This window comes from Rhinopithecus bieti, unplaced genomic scaffold, assembly GCF_001698545.2.
Source record: "Rhinopithecus bieti isolate Rb0 unplaced genomic scaffold, ASM169854v2 scaffold_6380, whole genome shotgun sequence".
NCBI lineage: Eukaryota > Metazoa > Chordata > Mammalia > Primates > Cercopithecidae > Rhinopithecus > Rhinopithecus bieti.
In genome coordinates this window covers 8,349,121-8,376,926 of record NW_016806642.1, presented here as the reverse complement: position 1 = coordinate 8,376,926, position 27,806 = coordinate 8,349,121, and the positions used below count along the sequence as shown (strand labels likewise).

The 27,806-nt window shown below is 40.3% G+C and overlaps 1 long non-coding RNA gene across 1 annotated transcript; it reads right to left on the bottom strand.

Moving 5' to 3' along the window:
• Positions 1 to 15,926: 15,926 nt before the first annotated feature.
• On the bottom strand, positions 15,927 to 17,476 carry LOC108532914 (uncharacterized). The gene is made up of 3 exons (XR_001886586.1): positions 17,086 to 17,476; positions 16,493 to 16,645; positions 15,927 to 15,985 (listed from the first exon to the last, which is right to left on the bottom strand). It is a non-coding gene; the product is annotated as an uncharacterized LOC108532914 (long non-coding RNA).
• Positions 17,477 to 27,806: the final 10,330 nt, after the last annotated feature.

Genomic DNA, 27,806 nt, shown 5'->3' with positions numbered 1-27,806 from the left:
GGTCATATTACTGTTGTGTACAAAGGGAGCCACAGGGTGATTTTTATGCTGTGCTTTTTTGGTAGCAGTGTTTCTGCTGGGTTGCATCAATGTCTGTGGATTTTATTGATTATAATTAAGTCAGTCTGCATTGTCTCTAAGAATTTACATGGCTTTAAAAATCAATCTCTCACATACTCATTTTTTGAAATAATTTGAAAAAGGATCTCAGTAGAAGGGACAAATCTACAACTATTAATCCTGTTGTTATTTGAGCCCAAAATGGTATTATTTCTCATTAAAACATTTGCAGGTTTTAGGTGTTATGATCCTTCTAGTTTTCTTTTAATTTCATTTTCTCTACCACCAAGCTTTTAAAGGCATTTTACAGCTTATTTTTATCTGTGGTAGATTTCTGGGTATGCCTGGCAGAACCCGTAGCTCAAATCCTGAAGGTTATTTAAATTCCAATGTTGGATGCTCTCCACATATATAGATTTTGATGTACACTTAATAAGATTAGGAAGATTTTATGCCAGTTGATACCTTGCATGTACATGATGGATCAGATAAAAGACCATCAGAGGGCTAGTGGGTCTGGGGTTTGATTGCAGGTAGTAGGGAACATTGTCAGAGTTTTTTTTATTAACAGGTTCTTGTGTTACTTTAGGTATACATTTTTAAGCCAAGTTTAGCACATATATTTATGTTAACTATTGGGGCATTAATAATCATATAAGCTTGTGGAATTAAGCCATACAGATATAGAAAAGCAAAGCCCTAATCAATAGTGCAAAGACCAGTTGTGATTTTTAAAAACCACTGCTTCTGGCCGGGCGCGGTGGCTCAAGCCTGTAATCCCAGCACTTTGGGAGGCCGAGACGGGCGGATCACGAGGTCAGGAGATCGAGACCATCCTGGCTAACACAGTGAAACCCCGTCTCTACTAAAAAAATACAAAAAAAAAAAACTAGCCGGACGAGGTGGCGGGCGCCTGTAGTCCCAGCTACTCGGGAGGCTGAGGCTGGAGAATGGCGTGAACCCGGGAGGCGGAGTTTGCAGTAGCCGAGATCTGCCCAGCTGTACTCCAGCCTGGGCGACAGAGCGAGACTCCGCCTCAAAAAAAAAAAAAAAAAAAAAACCACTGCTTCTGTGGAAGTGCAAGCATTGATTTATGTTTACATTATTTTTCTAAAGCAACGGATTTCAGTGACACCTACTTCTGCCTAAATTGGCTATCTCTGCATGTGCATGTATGTGAAAGGTACATATTGAGAGATATATTTGAAAAGGTAATAGTTTTTGAAATAAAAAATACCCTAGTAAATTGCCCTTTTATGATGGGGAACGGTTAAATAAAAGTAGAACAGCATTATTTATAACATTAGCTAGAATTAAATGTACAGCTGGGTGAGACTTTGTTTGTTTGGAATTTCTTAAAGGAATTAGCTTCAGTTTCCTAAACTAGAGATATGTGGAGATTATGAACACCAGCATACTCTTATGACCTTGATATTTGAAGGTGTTCAATGAAAAATTCTTGAATTATATTAATTAAAATTCAAAATATATTTGGAATACTCCAGGACTATTTCATGCTTCTAGGATGGAGGTTATGTATCTCTTTTCTAAGGGTTTAAAATTTAAGCCCTGGCTATAGCAATCTTGGTGTTGTCTACAAAACCACAGCTTTGGTCACAGTTTTTTGAAAACTTAATTATGAATGGCTGTTAAATATTTTTCATTTACCAGCTTATCAGCATTTTCTTTTTTGCAGCAAGACTCGCTTCCTTTGCTTATGGAAGGCCCTAAGTTTGTTTAGAAAACAAAGTCTGTCTTATCATAATTTTGTTGGTGAGAAGAAAATGCAACTATATAAAACAAAGAACAAACCTGTGAAACTTCTGCTCCTCCTATCAGACTCTGTTTGTGGGAAGCCTAAATGCATAAAATAGCAACTTGTTAAACTTAGCCTTGACTCTGTTTAAGGGGATATTTTATTTGCAAAATTTAGTCAATTCCTCCCTAAAGGAAAAAAAGTCATTTTAGTGGATCTTGAAAGCTTTTAGATAAATATTCCAAGCTTTTTTTCCCCTGCTGCTGCAAGCTTAAAAGGCAACATAGAAGGTCTGAAGCCTGATTTTTCCAGCTGTGTAACAAGCACAGAAGAGAAGATTCTAAATATTTACTCCTTTTTCCTTCCCACTATTCTGTGTTCCAGTCAAACTTGATTTCTTGCTGTTTGTTTCCAGGACACTTCTCACCCTGCATTCTCTTAGTTTGTCCCCCCAGGAATGCTCTTCTTTCCATCCTCATCTCTGTCCGATAGAATCCTATTTGTCCTTCAGTCTGCATTTTAAATGCTACCAGCTATTCCTGAAGACTTTATGGACACCCCCAACTGAATGTGGAAAGGGGTCCACAATTTCCAGTGCAATTATCTTACCTACTTTTTGCCTGGGCTCAGTATTCTTATTCTACCTTGTGTTTTAGGTGTTCGTGTACTCAGTAATGTTCAGTGGTCAACAGATATTTATTAAATGCCCCTTATTGTCAAACACTATGTTACTTACTGGGGTAAGTGAATGGTTTAAAACATGGCTCATGATGTCAGTAACCTCTTGTTTTTGTTCTCCCCAACATGGTTGTGAATTCTCAATTGATAGAAATGGCCTTATAATTCTTTGGTGTCCTCTGCGAATCCTGGCTTCTTGCACATAGTAGCTGCTCAAGAAATGGTCATTGAGCCATATTAGTTGAGTAAACCAGTTCTCTTCTGATTGAATTCGAACAGCAAAGATTTTTGGCTTTCTTCTTTGGTATTTAAATAAAAGTAATGTTATGTGTTCTATTTGCGATTATATTGTGATTTTGGTGGTACAGAAAGGAAGATTTTCCCATTACCCCTACCATGTAGTCGTTGGGCATTTGTTCTTTGTTTGGAAGGCATTGTAAATTAGCACAGGTCAGGCAGTCAATTTTATTGAGTACCTGTAGGCACTATGTTGGCCTCCTCATCTGGCTATATAGAGCTACCCTGGAGATCCTCATGCATAGACAACTGTTTGACTGCAACCTCTGGACACCATCAGCTGTGGCTTTCATCAGGTTCCCAAAGGCATCCTTGACCCCAGAGGTTAAGTGAATGAATCTCACACCTGTCTTCCTGAAAGAGTTCTAAAATGTTGGTGGCATTTGGACAGGTTCACAGCTGCTCTGATCCATAGCATTTTCTAGAACTTCCTTTTACCTAGATGGGGGAGGAGGAATGCCTGTGAACTTGAGCTGACCTTCAAGATGCTGTAGGGCTCCTGGGCAAATTACGGACAAGACCTACATTGTTAGGATAGGCCCAGAAATCCAGCTTGCTAATAAATAGCCTTGGGAGGTGCTCACAGTCTCGTCATAGCGTTTGGCATTTCCCTGTACTCTAGCCCTTGTAGGATTTCTGGATGCTTAGGACTGTAACCAAACTTGAACTCTTGCCTGGCAATATGCTCTCCCCCACACTCCCATACCTTTTTTGCCACCTAAATGACAAGGATACCTATCAGTAACATTTTGAACTTTCCTGCAAAATTGCATTATTCGTGGTGTATAGTAGGAAGTATTTCTTTACCTTGGAATTTTAGAAGAGGATCTGGACTGAGCAAAAATTAGTGTCCCTGCCTTTTTAACGGCTGGACACTTATCACAAAACTGTGCCAACATCAGTGATGGTGCACCCACAAAGGTGTTTGGTCTTGATAAGCTTCTAGAGAAGTAGACTTTGTTGTTGTTTTAAACAGTAATGAACTGTTAATAAAAAAAAAAAGAGACATTCTTTCTTAAATAGAAAAGGGCAGAAAGTTTATAGAGAATAATGTCTAACTTGCTAATGCAGTGTTTGCCTTTGCTCTGTGGCGTGTGTGTGTGCGTGTGTGTGTGTTTATGTAGGCATGCCTACGTGGCTGCTTGTGTTAATACTTAGTATAAAGCCTCAAAATGGATCCCAGATTGGCTATGTAACCTTGGAAGATGTATTTACACTCTCAGTTTCTTTTATTCCCAATCTTTTATCAAATGGTGTTTATTATATTCTCTGAAACCATTAAATGAAAAGGACTGTGGAAAAATTCTAAAATGCTAAAATTATTCCAGGCTAAAAAAGTATTACAATAGGATGATGATGTTTAACCCATCTACTTGAAATGAAAAGCCAAGCAAATCGAAATGTGATATATTTTAGAAGGTATTTCTTAGAGAAAAAAATATTTAATGTTCCTTCTAGACTGCCATTATTCACTGTATTTTTATTTTAAGCATAATTAGGAAATATTTTGAAAGTAATCTAGTAACTGTAGTGACATTTTTTTCTCTGGTTGAGTCTAGGATAACAACAGATAACTGTTATCTGTAATGCCTACTACGTTGACTCATTAAAACCTCATCGTTGTTAAAACATTGAATATAGGATTTGAGAAGAGGAGAAGTTTCCTTATTTAGGAAAGGTTTTTGGTAGGTCTTTCTTGAAGAAATGGAGAAAAATAGCCTGCTGATGTAATTTGAGGAGGAATAAGAGAATCCTCCTCCCTGTGGCTATCATGCCTATGGTGCTATACCTGTGTGGGTGTGGATGTGATGGTGTGTGCCTTTGTTGGGGGAAAGAGAGCACTGTCATAGGGTTGTACCCTTAATTCTAATCTTCTGTACTTATAGGAACTGTGTGCTTGCATAGAGACAGCAACATTTGGTCCTTGAAAAAGGAGGGGATTTCCTGTGCACCCGTTAGAAATTCTCAGGGGCTGATGCAAAGAGTAATTTCAAAGAGTTTACCTTAAGAGCTTTGTCACTGAGTGCAGAGAAAAGAATTTCTGTGATGATTCCAAACTTAGAATAAATGCTAGGGAAGAATCCATAGAGCTCCAAGGACTTCAACCTCGGGGGAGAAAAGCAGTAATTTATGGATCTCTAGAAATTATGGTTGGGTTCTTTCCCCTCTCAACCCAGTCTTCCTTAGTCATGTGACTGGAATTTAATTATCAGTGCCATAAATAATCTTGTGAATGGAAGCAGTGTGTTTGGCAGTGAATTTCTGCTTCCTAAAGAGAAAGGAACCTCTAGAAGTTATTAGAAATAATGCTATATTAGCCACGATCCTGGAGGCAAATGGTCACAGAAGCAGAGGATGGTATCCCCAGAGGAAAGTGGGTTTGAGATGAGTCAGATATGTGCTGGTGACGACGGGCATGAAGGTTGGATGTATTTTTTAAAATACAAATTTAAAGCAGGCTGTATTTAGAAGTTTATTTATAATTGGTTTTAGGATAAAGCCAGCCTGTTGATGCATAACAGAGTTGATCTTTTGGTTCCATTAACATCCTTGAAGTATTTAACAGGAAGCTGACTTTAGCATCTGAGCCCTTCCAACCACTGTTGAAGATGAGGCAGTCCATGTTGGATAATTCTTGTTGTAAAGCAAGCAGGCAACTCCTTTGGTTTTCCATCTTGCCCCAAGGCCTGTGTTCTAGACTAGGGAAGGTCAGCTCTTTTTATAGTCAGAGGTCTGTATGCCTTTGAAAATATCCATTCCCCTACCTGTCCTCAGCCAGTAACAATTTATGTTCTGAAGATAGCAAGGAGTGCTGATTTAATTTATTTTACAACCAGTGCCCTTTCATGGGAGAAAGCAGGCTGGTAAAATTGTTTCGAGAATCAGAACATTTTTCTTGGTTATTTATAACATAACTTGACCATCCAGCTACACAGGACTTCATTCATTTGAGAAAGACTATGGAATCCAAAAATAATAATCATTTATATTTATACAGTATTTGCAGTTTTATAAGGAACACTTCACATTCATTTTCTCATTTGATTTTTCTGACAACTCCATGAGGGTAGAGAGGGCAGGTATTGTTACCTCCAAAGTACAGATGAGGAACCTGAAACCTGAGTACTTGTAAGTCCTGCGCAGGGTTTCACAGCCACTCAGTGACTGGGACTCGAGACCCCTAGATTTTACCCTAGCTCAGAAGCCAGTGCTCTTTCCACTATTCTGTTTTGATACCCTTGGAAAGTTCACTGCTTATCTAGGAAAGGAAAATTGGTAGCTTTTGCTGAGGAACGTGGAATCTGAGGGAGAGACAGATCTGAGAGAGTCACATTGGCTAGTAAGTAAAACAGGAAAAGATCAAGGGGGTCAAGGGACCTGGCCTCCTGCCCCGGTTCATTCATTGTGTGATCATGGGCAAGCCACTGACTTCTCCTTGCTTGAAATTTCTTTTCTTTTTTATTTCTTTTTTTTTTTTTTTTTTTTTTGAGACGGAGTCTTGCTCTTTTGACCACGCTGGATTGCAGTGGCGTGATCTCAGCTCACTGCAGCTTCCACCTCCTGGGTTCTAGTGATTCTCCTGCCTCAGCCTCCCAAGTAGCAGAGATTACAGACATGCACCACCACACCCTGCTAATTTTTTGTATTTTAATAGAGATAGGGTTTCACCATGTTGGCCACACTAGTCTCAAACTCCTGGTCTCAAGTGATCCACCTGCCTCGGTCTCCCAGAGTGCTGGGATTATAGGCGTGAGCCACTGTGCTTGGCCCTAATTTCCCCTTTATGTTTTCTCTCACCTCTCTGGCCAGGGCTCTGAAGATGTTCCTGGGAGAATGAGGGTACATGCCACAGAGGGAGCCTTGGGTTTACAGTCAGTGCAGCCCTGCTCGTTTCCAGCTGTGTAACCAGGAAAAGTGGTAGCTCTTCTCAGCCTCATTTGATTCTGTACAGCTGGGGTGAGGGTGGTATGTAAGAGAATTAAGTGAGGTAATGGATGTAGTAGCATAGTGACTGGTACTCAATATCCTCTGAATAAATACTACTCTGTATTAGGGAAAAGTGAATAGAGGTAAATGGTAAGGGTAGAGCTGATGAGAGAAGTGGATGGAGACAAGGATGGCTTTTGGATTTGACTGTTTTCTCCACTTTAGGCGCTGTTTGTTATCTTTTAGCTTTCATTTGGTCTCTCATCTTTTCCCCCTTCAGATGTGAGGTGTCTTGAAGGAAGAGATATCTAGAAGGTAAAGGCATTATGCGGATGGAGAGGTCTGCAGCTAAATGTGGTTACTGAAGCCCTGCCTTGGGTCTGTTCCCAGCCTTCCTTGATTTTGAAACACATGCGCTCTCAGCAGGCCAGGGTAGTTTGCAAAGCTGTTGTGGAGGCTTTTCCCCGGCAGTGTTACCTGCTCCGAAAGCTGCAAGTGTGCCTACACACACTTCACAAAGCAGATGGTTTCTTTTGCTTTCCATGTGCTCTGAAAATGAAATGGACTTTTAATGGAAAGGTTGGGGAATTCCACACTCAATTATGAATCCAGTGCAAGGGGCTGTGAGATGGTATACCACACCTTTTAGAAGAATTTTGTTACTCCTGGTCTCATCTGGCATTGGAGTGGGGAGGTGAGAAAGAAGTGAGTAAATGAAGCTGCTACTCTGTGCTCCAAAACTAGTGAGTAGCTGACATCTGCCATTTGCATTGAAAACTGAGAAAGAGGAGAGGAGTGTGGTTTTGTTTTTGATTCCACAAGATGATGTGGAAGGGCAAGTTGTTTTGGTTCCATGTGATAAACTTTGAGTACCTCCTGTGTGCCTGATACTGTGATGGATATATACGCCTAGGGTAAAAGGATGAGAAGACACAGATCATGTCTTTGAGAAGTTTAGCTTGAGTCACATTTGCTGAGACTGAAGTTGGGCTTTGTATTTGAAAAGCTAGCATTTTTGGATGCACTTTTGATGGGACCCAACAAGACATGATTTGTTTATTTGGGAAGAATCCTGGCATGCAGGGAAGAGCACCCTCTGTAGCTAGAACATGCTTAAATTTTGGTATTCTTGAAAGTGTGGCCTCCTCCCCAGTGCCAGTGTAAATGATTAAAAACACACACAACACACACACACACACACATGTCTCAAACCTTGGCATTTATTGAATATTAACAGACCAGGCACCAAAGCATTATTCAGCATTGACACTTAAACTTTTCTGTATTGATTATTATTATTATTATTATTATTATTATTATTATTATTTGGAGATAGGGTCTCACTCTGTTGCCCAGGCTGGAGTATAGTGGCATAATCCTGGCTCACTACAACTTGTGCCTCCCAGGCTCAAGTGATCCTCCTGCCTCAGTCTTTTGAGTAGCTGGGACTATAAGCTCGCACTACCACGCCCATCTAATTTTTGTATTTTTTGTAGAGATGGGCTTTCACCATGTTGGCCAGGCTGAGCTCAAACTCCTGGCCTCAAGGGATCCGCCTGCCTCAGCTTCCCAAAGTGCTGGGATTAGAGGCATGAGCCACAGCACCGGGCCCTTATTATAATGATTTTGAGTTTATGAAAAATGTTGTATAACTATAGATGGGAAAAACTGTTATTGAATGTTGTCATTTTCTACCATTGTAATTGTTAGGGTAGAGTACCAAAGGGTATTTAGTAAGGTATCGATGTAATACCTTATCCCTCCTCCAAGCCCTCAAAAAAGGCATTATTAAAAATGAACCTATACTATAGGAAACCTTATTCTAGTAGGCCAGTAGTTATGCAGAGGATTCTTACATTTATTTATTGTCACATGTCATAGTCTGTGTAAGTCAGTTATTTCACATGTAAGCTATATCTTCATGTGGTTGCCTTCTGTAGGTGTCTCTCTCCTTCTTAGATTGCAGCTAGCTATATAGTCAGTCATTTCCTCACTTGCTCATGCAGCAATTTTTTGGACACCTACTCTGTGCTGCAAACCGTAGTACTCACGCCATCACGAAGCTCACAGTCCAGGGCAGAAAGAAAACTAAAGACAATAAAGCTTGATTTGTGATAGAATTAATACAGAGTGCCCCAGGCTATCTTTCTGCATGAAACCTCATCAAAGCCAAGTTGCAGAGGATGAGTGGGAATTGAGAGGCAAAGGGTTGGTGCAGAATGGAGATAGGAAGCGTGGCATGTGTAAAGAAAAGCAGAGAGGTTGGGGAGAACAGGGTGTGTTCCAGCAGTTGTGCCTAGTTCTGCCCAGGGTGGGAGAGCAAGGCAGGAGTCCACTTAGGAAAGGCCTGCAGCCAACTACTGTGTCACCTCTAGTGGAAGGCTTCATGGCAGCTGGTGAAGGGCTCCTGGCAGGGCCATACTTATCTTTTACTGGGTAATAATTCTCCCCCACCCTTTTTAACTTTTGCCATTTTTAAAAATTATAAATGCTATCATTTTAAGTTGGGGTATAAACGTAGGATGCAGGAGGCAGGCACGAATTAGTGAATAGTAAAGGCCTCTTAAATTGCCTTATAAAACTAAGTCCTACCAGGTTTGCCTTTCATCTCAGCAGATATTTTACAGGATAGAAATAAAATCTGTTTTGATTCTTTAGCATACCAGAAGATAAAACATCTGGCTGAGTGGATTTTTCTTCCCTCTGATTGCTTACTTCCACTTAAAGCTTTTTTCATATAAAATGTATTGATATTTTAAAAAATTCTTCCTTATTATAAATGAGTAATGTTATCTTAAGTTTAGAAAATTTGGAAACAGAAAAAATACATAGATGAATACTACAGTTAACCTTAATCTTACTACTTGAAGAACTACTATAAAATGATAGATGGATATTCTTTAAAATTTTTTTTCTTGCATTTTTTTCTTTTTTTTTTTTGAGATGGAGTCTTGCTGTGTCGCCCAGGCTGGAGTGCAGTGGCTGGATCTCGGCTCACTGCAAGCTCCACCTCCCGGGTTTACGCCATTCTCCTGCCTTAGCCTCCCGAGTAGCTGGGACTACAGGCGCCCGCCACCTGGCCTGGCTAGTTTTTTGTATTTTTTAGTAGAGACGGGGTTTCACTGTGTTAGCCAAGATGGTCTTGATCTCCTGACCTCGTGATCTGCCCATCTCGGCCTCCCAAAGTGCTGGGATTACAGGCTTGAGCCACCACACCTGGCCTCTTTCATTTTTTTCTATGCTTGTATACATTCTTTAATATGAGCAGAATCAAATTGCAATTAAACTGATTTTCAAAAATTCATTTATTCAAGAGAATACTGGGCGGGCGCGGTGGGCTCACACCTGTAATCTCAACGCACTTGGGAGGGCGAGGTGGGCAGATCACAAGGTCAGGAGGGTCTGAGAGCGTATCGGGCTAACATGGTGAAACCCCGTCTCTACTAAAAATACCAAAAAAAAAATTAGCCGGTGTGGTGGCGGGTGCTGTAGTCCCAGCTACTGGGAGGTGAGCAGGAGGATGGCATAGACCCGGGAGGCAGAGCTTGCAGTGAGCCAAGATCGCACCACTGCACTCCAGCCTGGGCAACAGAGCGAGACTCTGTCTCAAAAAAAAAAAAAAAGATAGTTATTTCCATGCTTTATCTTCATTTTTGCTTGGTAATACCTTTCAAATGCTCTACAGGGAAATTTGGCAATTATTGGGAATATCAAACATAGGAAAGTAGAAGTAACTGTATTGCTCTCCTTCCCACATTTGGTTCTATTTATGAAAAAACACAAAAGAAGCTTATCAGGAGATGGTTGAAAGATTGCTTTAAATGTGTCAAGTTATTTCAGTCTCCTTTGCCTTCTATACACATCTTCAACAGGATTTGGTGAATTCACAATGAGAGTCATAATAATAATCCTGATTTTGGAAAAGTAATAGTTGTCTAACACTTTCCCATTTATCTAGTAATGCTATATGCGTTACCTCTTTTAATGCTTAAAACTTTAGCTATTTGTTATCCCTATTCTAACAAGATAATCAAAGCATTGAGAAATTAACTCTGTTTTCCTAAGATCCGCAGATATGTTCTGAATCATAAAAGGTTATGTTATATTTAGCATAGTGTTTATAGTAAGAATGTTTTCTCTATCATGTGTGCGCGTGTGTGTGTGTGTGTTGGAATACCATTATAATTTATACATCTCTCTTGATTTTCAGTTAGTCTGACTCCCCTTTCCATAACTCCCCACCTCAAATTTGAACCATCCTGAATAGAGAGGAGCTTTAATAAACCAACTCTATTATTGGTTCTGTAAGACCTTGACATTTGCAAACTTTATTTTTTGCCTTTTCTCCCACACAGTAGCCACTCTTGCAAATCAACCTTGGGAAGTTAGCATTCTTAATGAAGATCTATAGGAGACTTTATCCTTAGACAGTAAATCAGCTCTTTCAAGGCACCATTCATCTCCCTTCGAGCGCATGAATTGGTATATGGCACCTTACAAGAGCTCATTTATCTTATGTGGGTCCCTAGTTATTACTTTTGCCCACTTCCCCTGGATCACCAGAGATCAAGGCAGAAATGAAGTAGAGGATGGCTTTGCACTTTGAAATTTGCCAAGGTCAGCTGAGGTACCTGTGGCATTGACTTAGAGCCGGTATTGAGTATCACCCATAACTTTTAGGGTGATAATACCCATACTGGAAAATTAGTTTGTCAAAACATTTGAATTATGTTTGGTTAAATAAAAATGGCAAGAAGGTAAACAAAGTAATAGGGGGAAAAGTTTGTTACTTTGAGAATTTTTTTTCTCTTTAACATTTGTCCAAACCATATTGACATACTTTTGGCTTCGTGGCTAATTCCATATTAGTGATAAGGATGAATTTTTGCTAAGTGCCTGGGCTGTATGCTAGGTGCTTTTCCAAATACCTTAAAAAAATTCTACAAGATGTAGGAGCCGTTATCCTCCTTTCACATAGGAGGAGTTGATCATCACTGATGTTAAATAACTTGCTGAAGAATATGTGTAACCAGATGGGTGGAATCAGGATTCGATTTGGGTGTGTCCAGTATTTGCCCCTGTGACTGTGGTAAGGCTGCAGCCTTATTGGAAGTCATCCATTTGTTTAAAAGGAGGATGCATACTTTGTGCATAATATTTGACAACGAATTAATTGAAGTGGAATAACATGAGCTTACAGTTTGCAGTGGACCCTGAAGCCAGGCTTTCATTGCTAAAGGAGCTAATACTTGTTTCTGTAGTTTGGGTTTCCTCATAAGCAGACTCTGAAACAAGGTTTTGAGTGCAAGTATTATAGTTGATTTGGGAGGTGATCCCAGGAAGTATGGTGAGGGCATATACCCAATAACAGATGCCCTAATGAGCAGATTATCACTATGAGAGACTGGGCTCCCTCCCTGTGGACACCTCCCTGAGAGACTGTAGAACATTCCTCATTGTTTAACTGACGAGCAACTCCTTGTCTTTCATTAGTTGAGAGTTGCTCCTGAGTGCATTAAGTCCCCTGCTCTTTCAGCCTGCCCCACTTTGCCATGTAGACGGAGAAAGCCCTGAGGCAGAGAGACTCTGCTGTTTGTGCTTCAGTTGGACAGCATGTCTGCCCCAGCTGTAGGTGACCTCCACGGAGTGTGAGCAGCATGTGGGGAGGACACCAATAGTTTCTGTTACATTTGCTTTTGAAGCCAGCACCGGTGCTGATAAAGATGCGTCCAGACTGATGTCCCTAGCTTTGGGGGTGAAACGTTGTATAAATAAGTGAGACAGAAGGGGAGGCAGTGAAGCCAGGATTCCTCTCAGGAGAAGAAGGTAGGATTTGGAATCAGGCAGTTTGGGGTATTGTTCCTAGTTCTGCCACTTACTAGCTGTATGTTGGGCAAGTCCATTTGTTCGAGTCTCAGTTTTCTCATCTATAAAGTGGACATAGCTGTCTCACAGGGATCAAATGCAATGCCATTTGTAAAAGCATTTGTAAATGATAAAGCGACATGCCACCTTTGAGTCATTGCCATTGGAGTTCCTGATTGAGGAATCTGGTGGAGTACTAGGTGCTAGTAGAGCTTTGAGGGCAGCTGTTTGCTTTACAAGACACACCTGAAGGCTGCAATCTTAGCTCAGGAAGCCTGTCCTCAAATACCTTGACACTTTGGAAGTCAAAGGTAAGGGATTCAAACCCTATCTAGGCCCCTTTCTCTTATCTGGTTTCTGGCCCACTGAGAGTTGCTAACCCTGCTTTGCACCAGGTGAGACTGTATTTCCAATAGCTCCCTATCAAGTGCAGAGATTTTTGGGGGGTGAAAGTTGATTTTGATTGGATTTACAACCCCATAGATCAAGCACTAGAGTAAAGGTCCATCAGCCTTTAGATGAAGCCACAGTGGTTTTCATTCTTTCACTCTGTTTATTTTCTGACCAAAGGGTGACTCTTCCACAGGCGGCTGATGTCAAGTCAATCAGGACTCTTTATGCACTATGTGAATTTGGCCCTTACACAGCTGAGAATGGCCTGAACAGCTAAGAGAGCATCCTCTCTACAGCACCTCCTGACTCCTCAGCACCACTCACACTGAAAGAGGCAGGTGGATGCCCCTGACTGTGTCCCCTCCCATCGAGCGTCACGGCCAGCACTGCCATTCCTTCACCCCACCCACCCCAGTTAGCCTCTGGCTTGAACTCCATCACTCAAGAGGGAACATTAAAAACCCCACACCTCTGACTCATACTTTGATTTTGTGGCCTAAAGAGGCAAAGACGCCGTAAGGAGCTTTTAGGGGCCATCACTATGGAGCCTCTTTATTGCCCAGCAAAAGCCTTAAATGATAATGGGAAACCTCACTATTGATTGGCTGACTCTTAATTCTTCCTCTTTGGGTTTTGAAATAGAAGTGATAGTCCAGAATATTTATATTACTCATTGGATATATTAAATTAAACATACAAAAGTCCTACAGCCATTTAAGATGGGGTTGCAGCACTGGTGAATAGGACTTTATTACCAAGAGAGAAGAGTAGCTTTTAGTTGTGGCTTAGCTGGAATATATTGATGATAAGAATGGCTCAGCAAACAGAAGTCTTGGGACTCTCAAAAAGGCTCACAGTGTGCTTTCTTTTAAAAAAGTTATTTAGGCCCATCTTTTATAAACACCCAAGTAGATGGTCTGATGGGGGCATGGTAACAAAGATTCAGCTTCTATCTTGGTGGATGATAAGACCCGCTGACATCTTGGCAAACCATGTTATTGGGCCATTAAGGACCAGTGCTTGAATTCTGGTGCTGCAAATTCGACTTACTCTCTTATAAGAAAATGTCTGCTTATGGTAAGAAGCCACACAAAGTACAGCCTCACTATAGTACAGGATTTAGAATCTTTATTTCTCCATCTCATCTTAAACCCACTGGAAGTTAGCATGGATAAAGAAGGTTGGTTGATGCTTCTCAATGACTGGACTGGCATATAAGAGCTAAAATTTTCATTACTGAGTTACTATTCAAGGTTTTAAAAGATTTTGACCCCTGGAAAAAAATACAGTGCCTGAGGCAGTGAAATAGTTAATATGACTGCCTCCCTTACAGGTTTCCCCAGATATGCTTACTTGCTGTACAATGGATAATTGTTAGCTCTTGTTGTGCAGATGCTGTTGCAGATGGAGTCCTGTACCTGCATGCATAGCAAATGAATTAGACTGGCAATCCCCTTTATAAAGCATAAATATGTAATTTGTTCAGCTGTTGTAATTAAATATGTATGTGTGAAACAGCCACCATTCAGGTCATTAATGATGCGCCATGCCAAATTAGAGCTTACAGACAGTAATGTACATTGTTGTGCAATGAGGGAATTGCAAATAACATAGCTAAGCCTTTCCTAGTAAAGGGATACATTCAGCAGCTTTAAAAGGAATATTTACATTTGTAATATAAATTTTATTTAGAAGGTATATTTTTGTTCAGTGTGAAAGTCTGTAAGATGGAATTACTTACATCTCCACTTTAGTTTTATTATTGTTTTAATGTTTTATCATACAAATGCAACAGACTTTATTAAACATGCTGCTTGGTGATAAGTGTTAAGTATCTACTTACATATAAAACAGCAGTTACCCCTGGTTTTCTACATGGCTGTGACAGAACTGATGTATCATAGCACTGTGGAATGTCTTGATAATTTCATTGCATTAAAAAAACCACCTCATAATATTTCAACTGTATTCCCTACTGATACATAAAGAAATTCCTGTGATAGTAAATAGTATTTTTACTTCCATAGAAATTGGGCTGAGGAAAAATGCAGTTATCAAAATATAAACAAATAAAAGTGGTAAATGTGCCTCTTGTGCTTTAATTCCCAAAGAATTACTTGTGAATCTAAGGAATTTCCTAAGAAAAGTGTCATAGATGGGTCAGAATGGTTGCTTTTTAAAATTCAAGACTCAAAGTTTGTTAAGTGAATGCACTTGGGAAAATTATTGCTTTGTCCTTTTTCTCCTTGGTTTCAGGTTACAGTCTTTGAAAACACTTGAAGCTGAAATTTAAATATATAAAAACAATTTTTACTTTACATTCTTTCTGTATTTGTATTTTGGTTGCCTGCAATCTATTTTTAACATACATGTTGTTTTGACGGTTCATACTGAGACTACATGAGCTAACCAACTTGACCTTTCTGTCCACCAGGGCAGCAGGAGGAAGCATCTTAGAGTTAATTCTGTCTTGTTCACAGCTGGGAACAGAACATTCCTCTGTGATCTCCTTGCACATGATTCGCTGGGATCTCTTGGAAAGTGGACTTGATACTATAAGTCCTAGGCTTCTAAGGTTGAACACAGATCAAACTTAGTGGCATGTTTGGTTCAGAGTTAGATTAGACAAAACCAATGAAGTTGTTAAAAGTTTCAGAAACAATTGAAAATGGAATTGATACATGATTTTAGCTTTGCAACATATTCAACTTCAGAAATATCCTTAAGCCTAAGATTAATCAAGATTCAGGACCTTGAAGAATTTTCAAAGTCCTGAATTTTCAAAGAACTGTAATTTGTGTAGGGATGTAAAATCTTTACTTTCAACAAACAGCAAATGTTTCAGTTAAGCAAATGTGTATTTTATTTGAAACAGATGAAGTCATAACAGTTTGGCTTGCTTTACCTAAGTTATTATTACATAATATCAAAAAAATTAACTCAAAATAAGTTCTTCTCTTCATATTTCCCGAATTTTTTGTCCTGTTTTCTGTATAGCTTTTGGTTCGGCTAAAAGAGACATTTCATTTGCAGCATTAGGGAAAAGTTTAACTCATTATTATTCATGAATATAGAAATGTTATATGGAGGACAGTGATTTAAAAATATTATTTCTTATCATGATTGTAGTCAACCTCTTCTCCAAATACTGAAAACCATGAAAAGGCTATGCCCTGTCAGCTACACGCTTAGCATTAACTATAAAGTTTTCCAAAAAGATTTTTTTCAAGATCCTGTTTTCATTTACTTCATCCTAATTAGAGATCGTAATCTTTTGATGGACAGCTTATTTCTACCTGTTGCAGAGCTACAGTACTGGTAAAATGGCACAGTGTATATTTTGGTTCTTGGAGGGAGACTTGGAAGGATCCATTACTTTAAAATATTTTGTTGCAGCCACCTATCAGAGGTTTCTTTTATTTTCCTGCAGGAATTTCAGAGATGCTTAAATTCATCAAATGATGATTGATGAATTTAATTATAGAATTATAGACTACAGAATTATAGAATACTTACGGATGGGAATTGGGAGGTGTGCAGGAGACATGCATGTCAGAAGGTGGGAGCCATGCAAAAAGGTCACAGGCCTTATCTAGGTAGTTTGAAGGAGCAAACGCTTGTTTTGCAGTAGTGGTGGTGGGGTGGTTTGACTCATTCAAGCCCGTTGCTCTGAAGGAACACAAGATAAAAACCATCAGGATGTCTTTTAGTCTTGCGTTAACTGTGGCAAGACTGTGCATTAAAGAACATAACCATCACTAAAAGGGTGGGAACACCCCAGCGGCCAGTGGCTGGTGGCCAGGTGCTTTATGATAACACCACAGACATGCCTGGCCAATCAGATGCGATCTTTTGCTGGCACTTGCTCCTTTGGCCCCCAGTGCAGTAAACACTTTCCCTTGGATGTTGGTTTTCTGTTGTGTCTGGCAGCCACACAGGGCTGCTTGAACTTTAGCCAGAGGCAAATATTTATACATCAGAGTGTGCAGTGTTCAACTGGTCAGGCCTGAGAGGGAGAGGGAGAGACCTCCGTGCCTTTTAGCCAAAGAGGATATGTCCTTTTTTTTCCCCTTCCCTTTACACCGTGACATGGTTAAGTGGGACCATACTGGATGTCATTTGAGCTTGCTGCGTGTGCTTCTCTCCAAAACGTATACGTGCGCAAACTTGGGATGTGCTTTCAAAAAGAGGACGTCCTGACATTTTTGCCTGCTCCTTTAATTCCTCTTGGAAAGTTTACAGTTAATATTTTCCCTGGAACATTGTCAAGCTTTTGACAGAGCCTGAGTGTATGCCGAACTGTGAAATTGAGCCGAGAAGCAAGTTGTGAGAAATCTGTTTCTACTCAGATCCGTAAGGTTTATGGGGGAAAAAAAAAACAAAAAACCAAAACCAAACCAAAACAAAAAACTTCAGAGGGGAAACTGAGAATGGGATTCGGCTTGCTTCTCCTGGTGTGGGCTCAGGCCGCCATTTTAAGGAGCCAGCGAAGGGCGACGTTCCGCTCCTTACATGGCGGCTGTATTTACTCCGCCGCAGCCAATCAGCCGGCCGTGCCAAGCCACGTGACATGCCACGAGGGCACGCACAGCCATTTCCTTGTTTCTAAAAAACTTGCTACCTCCAGAGTACTTTACCTTGTTTTGCATGCCAAATGTTCTTGCTGAATGTGTCTAGCAGACTGGCATTTGTCCATAAAGTTATTTTAGTAGGTAAAAAGTCTCTGAGCACTTGAGCTTTGTGCATTCTTTATGTAAAATGGATTTCCCTTCTTGGCCAGAGGCCAAGGGTACAGCACACTCGCTGGGTGAGAAGAGAGCTTCTCTGCTGAGAAACTGGTGGACCGACACACTCTAATTTTTTGGCTTCTGACCAAACAAGCTAGAAGGATGCCAAAATTCAACAAAATAACACATTATTGTGTGATAGGAGCCGTGCTCCAAGAGAGCAGGAACTCAGAGGAACTTCATACTGGCCCCTTTTAAAAAAGCATTGTCACTTTGGGGAGCTTTATTAGGGAAACGAGAGGAAAATGGTAAAATGCAACCTAGAGAGTAAGGTATAATTTGCACATAAACATGAAGGAAGGAACTGAAAGAAAACAGAGGAGTTTAAAGTTACTTTTATGAACTTTTCCCAGACATAATACACAGTTCTCTGACTTGACTTACATTCTTTTAACCCTGCAAATTCCATCTCTGTGTCTGAGCAGAATGTTGGACTGCTTAACGTTAATATGAGAACAAATGTGAGATTTAAACACCTTTAAAAGACTTTAAGGATAGCTGCAAATTCCAAATATGAAAATTTAGCAGACTTTTGGGGGGTAACAGAAAACTTTTTAAACTTACATGCTTTATCTTTGCACCCGGACATGTGTTAAGTGAGTCAAGTCTTGCTGTTAATTACTCTTGTGACATCAGCAAGTTATGTAAGCCCACTATACATGTTTCCATATATGTGTAATGAAGACATTAAAGAAGATAGGTAGTAGTCTTCTGAGCTCTAAAGAAATTGAATTGGAATAAACAACTGGAATAAGTATAAGATGCATTTCTAGTTTTTATATGGAAATTTGTCCATCAAAAGGGAAAAAAAGGGGGAATATCTCCAGTTGAAGTTACCATCATCCTTACCCAGACTACTTGGGTAATCCTGAGTATTCCCCTTTTTCATTCTTGTTCCTTCACACCATAACCAGAGTGGTATTTTAATGAAGTAAGTTAGTTTATATCACTTTTCTGCTTAAGAACCTCCAGTGTTTTCTTATCCATCTCGAATAAAATCCAAACTTGTTGCATTGGCCTGCAAAGACACTGCATGATCTGTCTGGCTTCTGTATCTACCTTTGTTTTTTTTTTTTTTCTTACCATGACTCCTTAGATGCTCCAGCCATACTTTCCCTTTCAGTTTTCAGAAACTGCCATCCCCTTTGCTACTTATTGTCTGCTTAGAATGCATTTTCCCAGCTCCTTTTGTGGCTGACTTATTCTTACCTTTTAGTTCTTTCAGTTCAAATGATAGCCCTGTAAAAGAGTATTCTGTCTAAAATTGGCTTTCCTGTTTATATTTTCCATAATATTAACAGTCTGAAATGTTCTTGTTAATTTATTTGAGTACTTATTTTATTTATTTCTCTTTTGCACTGTGATGTCAGTCCCACAAGGATGCAAACTAGATTTACTACCTTCTTTTCTACCTTTTGCACTTCACCTAATCACATTGGGAATAAAATGCTGGGCAAGTTAGAATACTACAAAATATTTCATTTATCTTAACTTTTACTCAATCCTGCATTTTATTACCTATACTCATAAGAATTATATTATAAAATACATTGTTAAACGAATGTTTTCAGTGCTCCATTGAGAGTCGGTGGAGCACACTGGTTGGGAGAAGACAGAGCTGTGAGCTGTCCATAGCAGCAGTGGCAGCTCAGTACTAAGCGATAGGCATGCAACCGTGATGAGAAACACTTCTGTCCATTAAATCATTCAGTCAGTGGAAGAGACATGTATGTAAATAGGTAAGTTACCTACCATACATTGTGCCAAGACCTCTCAAGTTATGTGAACAGAATATTAAATAATTATAAAAGAGGGAGCAGTTGCCTCTGTTAAGTAGACAGCAAAGATGCCTTCCTTAAAGGAAATAGCATTTGAGACAGATTAAGTTTCTTTTTAGGTAAAATATGTCCCCTAGAGATAGTAATAAAACAATAGCAACAGATACCTATGTACTACTTCTACTAATGCACCAGACTCTGTTTTACATATATTATCTCATTTAACCCTTACAGCAACCTTATGAAACAGTACTGTTATCACCCTGATGTTACAGAGAAGGAAAGTGAACCAAAGAGAGGTTATGTGGCATGCCCAAGGTCATATTAACTATTAAATGTCAGTGCTGGGATCTCGTACGTTTTCACTCTCAGGACATCTGTGTTATCCCTGCTTAGCCACTTTGGCATCCCAGTGGTGCTATACTTTTGCTTTCATAATATATGGAAGCCCTGGAAGGATTCTGTAAAGAGCCAGTTTCACCCTGTTAGCCCTTGTTGCTTTATTTGTAAAATGTCAACTGTGAAAGTATCCACCTACTTTACAGGGTGATTATGAGAATTAAATGAGATAATTCAGGTAAAGTACTTAGCATATTGCTTGGCATATGGTAAGCATTTAACAAATGTTCCCCATAACTATTACTACTACTGCTATTATTATTATGCCATATTAAAATGAGATCTGTGATCCCTTGTGACCTGCCCGAACCCCTCTTCTCATGTTAGCCTCCATGCTGGTATATCCACCTCCAAAGGGAACAAGTTCCCAGCAGTTGAAATGGCATCCTACCCAGGTTGCTAGCACCATCCCTCAGCTGCTTCTCCAACTGCCATAACTGCCTTAGTCATTTAAAAATTACTCTTCTCGTTTTATATTTCCACTCAGAAATCGATGCATCTGTGAGGCAGTTTGTTTTCCTGGGGAAGTGTAAGGAGCGGTGGTGGTGGCATGGAGATGCGCTCCGTTTAGACTCAATATTGCCACCCACTCCCTCTGCAGTGTCAGAGAACAGTCTCGGAAAGATCTGTTCCTTCCTTCGTAGACTCAGTACCACAGACTGGCCTATCCTCTGCAACTTTCCTTAGCGGCAGGAGTAGAGAAGTATTGATTGCCCACAACTTGCCTCTGACTCTTGTTCCTGTGATGTAGGATTTTTAAAAAGCATTTAATGTTTTCCCTGCCTTGAAGACTTCAGAACCGTATAAATGCCATTGTTTAAAGTCCTGTCCCTGCTGAAAACCAGGGCAGGTCTCATCATAGCCCCATCTCCATTTTCCTTTTGTTGAAGTGGGTCTGTGTGAGAGCGGACTGTGTCCTCCATCTCCACAGGGTAGGGAAAAGGCAGCCTACAGTCAGGAGGTTGAATAGCCTCGCTCGCTTTGCTTCCTGGTGGAGGTGGACTCTGTGTTCCCAGAGATGTTGGGCCTGGTTTAGCCAGTTGTAAGCAGGGTTAGCTTACCCTTGAAGTTTTTCTTGTTTGTTTTGAGACAGAATCTTGCTCTGTCACCCAGGCTGGAGTGCAGTGGCGCGATCTCAGCTCACCACAGCCTCTGCCTCCCAGGTTCAAGTGATTCTCCTTCCTCACCCCCCGAGTAGCTGGGACCACAGGCGCGCGCCACCACGCCGGCTAATTTTTTTTATTTTTAGTAGAGATGGGATTTCGCTTGTTGGCCAGGCTGGTGGTTTTCTTACATGAACATCTTTAGATTTCAGAGAAGGAAGAACATGATCCCAGAAAGCACACAGAGTTACAACCTATCAAGAGCCCCTCCGAGCTGAACAAAAACATCTATTGTGTCGTGGACTGCAAAGAAAGATGTATGCTGGGAACTAATAACAAAATGCTAGGAATTTTTTTTCTTTTCTCTTTTAGCTTGAAAAACTTGTTTTCCCCATATGAGTTGTGCATTTACTCTTGGATCTTAAAACAGGATAATTTATTAATCTGGGTTTAAATCCTGGCCCAGCCACTTGGATGCTGTTTGATTTTAGGCAAATTATTTGACTTTGTGCTATTGTGTCATCATCATCATCATCATCACCATCATCATCATCGTCGTGACTGTCATGTTTTAGCTGAATTCTGTGAATCTTCTAGGGCATTTATGGTAGACAGAAATCTGTTCTTCTAATGTAGAAATCAGTCATTTAATGTATGTGAAAATTCCCATCTTCAAAAACTAGGGCCAGATTTAGTCATTCTTTTACTCTTAACTGTTGCTACCAGGCCATACCTAAATTGTATTTTTCCAAATTACATATATTAAAGTCATACTAATTGGTGCCTGAGCAAGTTTTCAGATCCCTGTTTGTCCGATTCCATCTGGGTCAAATTACTTAGGTACGATAAGTGCTTCCTAGTCTGTAAAATAAGGATAGTAGTATCTGTTTAATAGGCTCATTGTGAAAATGACACATTATTTATATAAACAATGGCCAGTACGGTGTCTCTTAAAAATTGTGTGGCATCATGACCAGTCAGGCAAATAACTGACCAAACACATAACTGTAATCAAATCAAAGTCCTGGTATCAGGAGGTATAATAGGGTAACAGGTCAAGGAAAGGCACGGTTGTCTGTGGCCCAGAGAAAGCAGTGGTCTTTGCAGGCTGGGGGCTGGCAAGGTATGGAGGAGACAGATTCAGAAACTAAGCAGACAAGGACAAGGAGCCCTGAAGATTAGGGTGTGGAGCTGGGGCCTGACCTTAGGGCAGTGGCTCTTGCCCTTCTGCTTCTGTTCCACTCTGCCTGGATTGCATGGCTTCAGTCCCTTGGAGTTACAGGTGTGGAGAGAATGCTCTAAAGTGTGGTTAAAAGTCATTGACCAGGTGCGGTGGTTCAGGCCTNTTTTTTTTTTTTTTTCTTACCATGACTCCTTAGATGCTCCAGCCATACTTTCCCTTTCAGTTTTCAGAAACTGCCATCCCCTTTGCTACTTATTGTCTGCTTAGAATGCATTTTTCCCAGCTCCTTTTGTGGCTGACTTATTCTTACCTTTTAGTTCTTTCAGTTCAAATGATAGCCCTGTAAAAGAGTATTCTGTCTAAAATTGGCTTTCCTGTTTATATTTTCCATAATATTAACAGTCTGAAATGTTCTTGTTAATTTATTTGAGTACTTATTTTATTTATTTCTCTTTTGCACTGTGATGTCAGTCCCACAAGGATGCAAACTAGATTTACTACCTTCTTTTCTACCTTTTGCACTTCACCTAATCACATTGGGAATAAAATGCTGGGCAAGTTAGAATACTACAAAATATTTCATTTATCTTAACTTTTACTCAATCCTGCATTTTATTACCTATACTCATAAGAATTATATTATAAAATACATTGTTAAACGAATGTTTTCAGTGCTCCATTGAGAGTCGGTGGAGCACACTGGTTGGGAGAAGACAGAGCTGTGAGCTGTCCGCCTGCCTGTGCTTGAGTCTTGGCTCTGCCGTTGACTAGTTTTATGAACTGCTGCAGGTGGTTCAGCCAATCAGAACCTCAGTATCTCATCTGTAAAGTGAGATGTAAAAACACTTTTTATAGGATTGTGAAGATTAAATGTGATATATTGTAAAATTCTGGTCACACAAATATTAGCTATTACTATTATTGTTGCTGCCACTGCTGCCATAGCAGCAGTGGCAGCTCAGTACTAAGCGATAGGCATGCAACCGTGATGAGAAACACTTCTGTCCATTAAATCATTCAGTCAGTGGAAGAGACATGTATGTAAATAGGTAAGTTACCTACCATACATTGTGCCAAGACCTCTCAAGTTATGTGAACAGAATATTAAATAATTATAAAAGAGGGAGCAGTTGCCTCTGTTAAGTAGACAGCAAAGATGCCTTCCTTAAAGGAAATAGCATTTGAGACAGATTAAGTTTCTTTTAGGTAAAATATGTCCCCTAGAGATAGTAATAAAACAATAGCAACAGATACCTATGTACTACTTCTACTAATGCACCAGACTCTGTTTTACATATATTATCTCATTTAACCCTTACAGCAACCTTATGAAACAGTACTGTTATCACCCTGATGTTACAGAGAAGGAAAGTGAACCAAAGAGAGGTTATGTGGCATGCCCAAGGTCATATTAACTATTAAATGTCAGTGCTGGGATCTCGTACGTTTTCACTCTCAGGACATCTGTGTTATCCCTGCTTAGCCACTTTGGCATCCCAGTGGTGCTATACTTTTGCTTTCATAATATATGGAAGCCCTGGAAGGATTCTGTAAAGAGCCAGTTTCACCCTGTTAGCCCTTGTTGCTTTATTTGTAAAATGTCAACTGTGAAAGTATCCACCTACTTTACAGGGTGATTATGAGAATTAAATGAGATAATTCAGGTAAAGTACTTAGCATATTGCTTGGCATATGGTAAGCATTTAACAAATGTTCCCCATAACTATTACTACTACTGCTATTATTATTATGCCATATTAAAATGAGATCTGTGATCCCTTGTGACCTGCCCGAACCCCTCTTCTCATGTTAGCCTCCATGCTGGTATATCCACCTCCAAAGGGAACAAGTTCCCAGCAGTTGAAATGGCATCCTACCCAGGTTGCTAGCACCATCCCTCAGCTGCTTCTCCAACTGCCATAACTGCCTTAGTCATTTAAAATTACTCTTCTCGTTTTATATTTCCACTCAGAAATCGATGCATCTGTGAGGCAGTTTGTTTTCCTGGGGAAGTGTAAGGAGCGGTGGTGGTGGCATGGAGATGCGCTCCGTTTAGACTCAATATTGCCACCCACTCCCTCTGCAGTGTCAGAGAACAGTCTCGGAAAGATCTGTTCCTTCCTTCGTAGACTCAGTACCACAGACTGGCCTATCCTCTGCAACTTTCCTTAGCGGCAGGAGTAGAGAAGTATTGATTGCCCACAACTTGCCTCTGACTCTTGTTCCTGTGATGTAGGATTTTAAAAGCATTTAATGTTTTCCCTGCCTTGAAGACTTCAGAACCGTATAAATGCCATTGTTTAAAGTCCTGTCCCTGCTGAAAACCAGGGCAGGTCTCATCATAGCCCCATCTCCATTTTCCTTTTGTTGAAGTGGGTCTGTGTGAGAGCGGACTGTGTCCTCCATCTCCACAGGGTAGGGAAAAGGCAGCCTACAGTCAGGAGGTTGAATAGCCTCGCTCGCTTTGCTTCCTGGTGGAGGTGGACTCTGTGTTCCCAGAGATGTTGGGCCTGGTTTAGCCAGTTGTAAGCAGGGTTAGCTTACCCTTGAAGTTTTCTTGTTTGTTTTGAGACAGAATCTTGCTCTGTCACCCAGGCTGGAGTGCAGTGGCGCGATCTCAGCTCACCACAGCCTCTGCCTCCCAGGTTCAAGTGATTCTCCTTCCTCACCCCCCGAGTAGCTGGGACCACAGGCGCGCGCCACCACGCCGGCTAATTTTTTTTATTTTAGTAGAGATGGGATTTCGCTTGTTGGCCAGGCTGGTGGTTTTCTTACATGATCATCTTTAGATTTCAGAGAAGGAAGAACATGATCCCAGAAAGCACACAGAGTTACAACCTATCAAGAGCCCCTCCGAGCTGAACAAAACATCTATTGTGTCGTGGACTGCAAAGAAAGATGTATGCTGGGAACTAATAACAAAATGCTAGGAATTTTTTTTCTTTTCTCTTTTAGCTTGAAAACTTGTTTTCCCCATATGAGTTGTGCATTTACTCTTGGATCTTAAAACAGGATAATTTATTAATCTGGGTTTAAATCCTGGCCCAGCCACTTGGATGCTGTTTGATTTTAGGCAAATTATTTGACTTTGTGCTATTGTGTCATCATCATCATCATCATCACCATCATCATCATCGTCGTGACTGTCATGTTTTAGCTGAATTCTGTGAATCTTCTAGGGCATTTATGGTAGACAGAAATCTGTTCTTCTAATGTAGAAATCAGTCATTTAATGTATGTGAAAATTCCCATCTTCAAAACTAGGGCCAGATTTAGTCATTCTTTTACTCTTAACTGTTGCTACCAGGCCATACCTAAATTGTATTTTCCAAATTACATATATTAAAGTCATACTAATTGGTGCCTGAGCAAGTTTTCAGATCCCTGTTTGTCCGATTCCATCTGGGTCAAATTACTTAGGTACGATAAGTGCTTCCTAGTCTGTAAAATAAGGATAGTAGTATCTGTTTAATAGGCTCATTGTGAAAATGACACATTATTTATATAAACAATGGCCAGTACGGTGTCTCTTAAAATTGTGTGGCATCATGACCAGTCAGGCAAATAACTGACCAAACACATAACTGTAATCAAATCAAAGTCCTGGTATCAGGAGGTATAATAGGGTAACAGGTCAAGGAAAGGCACGGTTGTCTGTGGCCCAGAGAAAGCAGTGGTCTTTGCAGGCTGGGGCTGGCAAGGTATGGAGGAGACAGATTCAGAAACTAAGCAGACAAGGACAAGGAGCCCTGAAGATTAGGGTGTGGAGCTGGGGCCTGACCTTAGGGCAGTGGCTCTTGCCCTTCTGCTTCTGTTCCACTCTGCCTGGATTGCATGGCTTCAGTCCCTTGGAGTTACAGGTGTGGAGAGAATGCTCTAAAGTGTGGTTAAAAGTCATTGACCAGGTGCGGTGGTTCAGGCCTGTAATCCCAGCACTTTGGGAGGACGAGGCGGACTGATCACGAGGTCAGGAGATTGAGACCATTCTGACCAACATGATGAAACCCCCTCTCTACTAAAATACAAAAAATTAGCCTGGCGTCGTGGTGCACAGCTGTAGTCCCAGCTACTCAGGAGGCTGAGTCAGGGGAATCACTTGAAACCGGGAGGCGGAAGTTGCAGTAAGCCGAGATCAGGCCACTGCACTCCAGCCTGGGCAACAGAGCAAGACTCCATCTCAAAAAAAAAAAAAGGTCTGCCATAGGTTGTGTCTCCAGCTTTCAAGTCAGTAGATCTATATCAGTAAGTTCACTCCTAATGTTTTATTATGCGTACTCCGTATGCCTGTATTAAAAAGATTTCCTATCTTCGTACATCCAAGGAGACTGACTAAACAGGAGCGCCAGGCATGTTGAATCCTAGAAACTCACTAAATACTTATTGATGAATGGATTGGGTTTGGATCACATATTGGATTTGGGGAACTTTAGTTCACGTTTACAGTTCTAGGATAAGGGATAATGTCACATATTGCTTTTTCTGATTGCCATGCTATTTGATTTTAATAATGGTATTTAGTGAATTTAATGAAATTAAATGTGGTATTAAAGAATAATGATAATAGCATTGTTGAGTGCTGCAGTGTGGCACAGAGGTAGCATTGGAAGCCTCTCCATCAGTTACCTCATTTAATCCTCACACTACCTCTTTAGAGAGGTAGTACTATTCCCCCCATGTTTTACTGACTAGGAAATTGGCACCAGGCAGGTGACACTAGAGGCCACGGTCTTAATGACCACACAACATGGTCTTCATCAGAATAGATTCCATCTCCATGATGCTTTGCACTAATTAATTCTTTCCCCAGCAGCACCATGAGGTTGGTGATTCCCTTATTTGCCAGCTGTGTATTATTTCTGTGCTACCAATATTATGCCAGGCATGGAATGGAGTGTGGAATCATTCCTGGAAGCCAGGCCGTGTTCCTGAGTCCTGCTGCCGTCAGAATTGGGATTTAAAGTTCCAAACATGTGGCTTCCACTATTTTCCTTGTAAAACAGACATCTATCTTATCCCATTTTTATGGTTACATCACAAGAATGATTCACATTTAATCAAACAAGTCAGGCAGAATGGTAGCTAATCTGTCTCAGGGTTTGTTGCAAATGTTATTTACACATATTGTGACATACCTGATTGTATCTAGGCATCCACTAGATACAACATAAAATTTGTTGAAACAAATAAATTTTATGACCTGTAGTTACACAGTTTCCAATCAGAATATGTGGGAAATCAGGGTCCAGGAATATGAGTTGAAGAACATACATAAACTATAGACCATATTTGGTTACCCTGGTACTCAAAATTTTTGTCACACGATTTAGACTTCTTGCAACACCAACTTCTTTTCTTCCTTTCTCCATGGCAGTCTTTTGTATCATTTTTTTCTGCTGAGCACCAAACTCTTCTGGCAATTTTTTAGTTGAGGTTTTGTAGTTTTAATGGTCTGGTACTATAAAAGCCAACTTTGTGCCAGAATTTTCCAAGACCAGACATGGGTTTTGACACCACAATAAATTAAAGATAAATAAAGAAAGAAACTGGCAGTGAAAATGAAGGAATTTTTTTTTTTTTTTT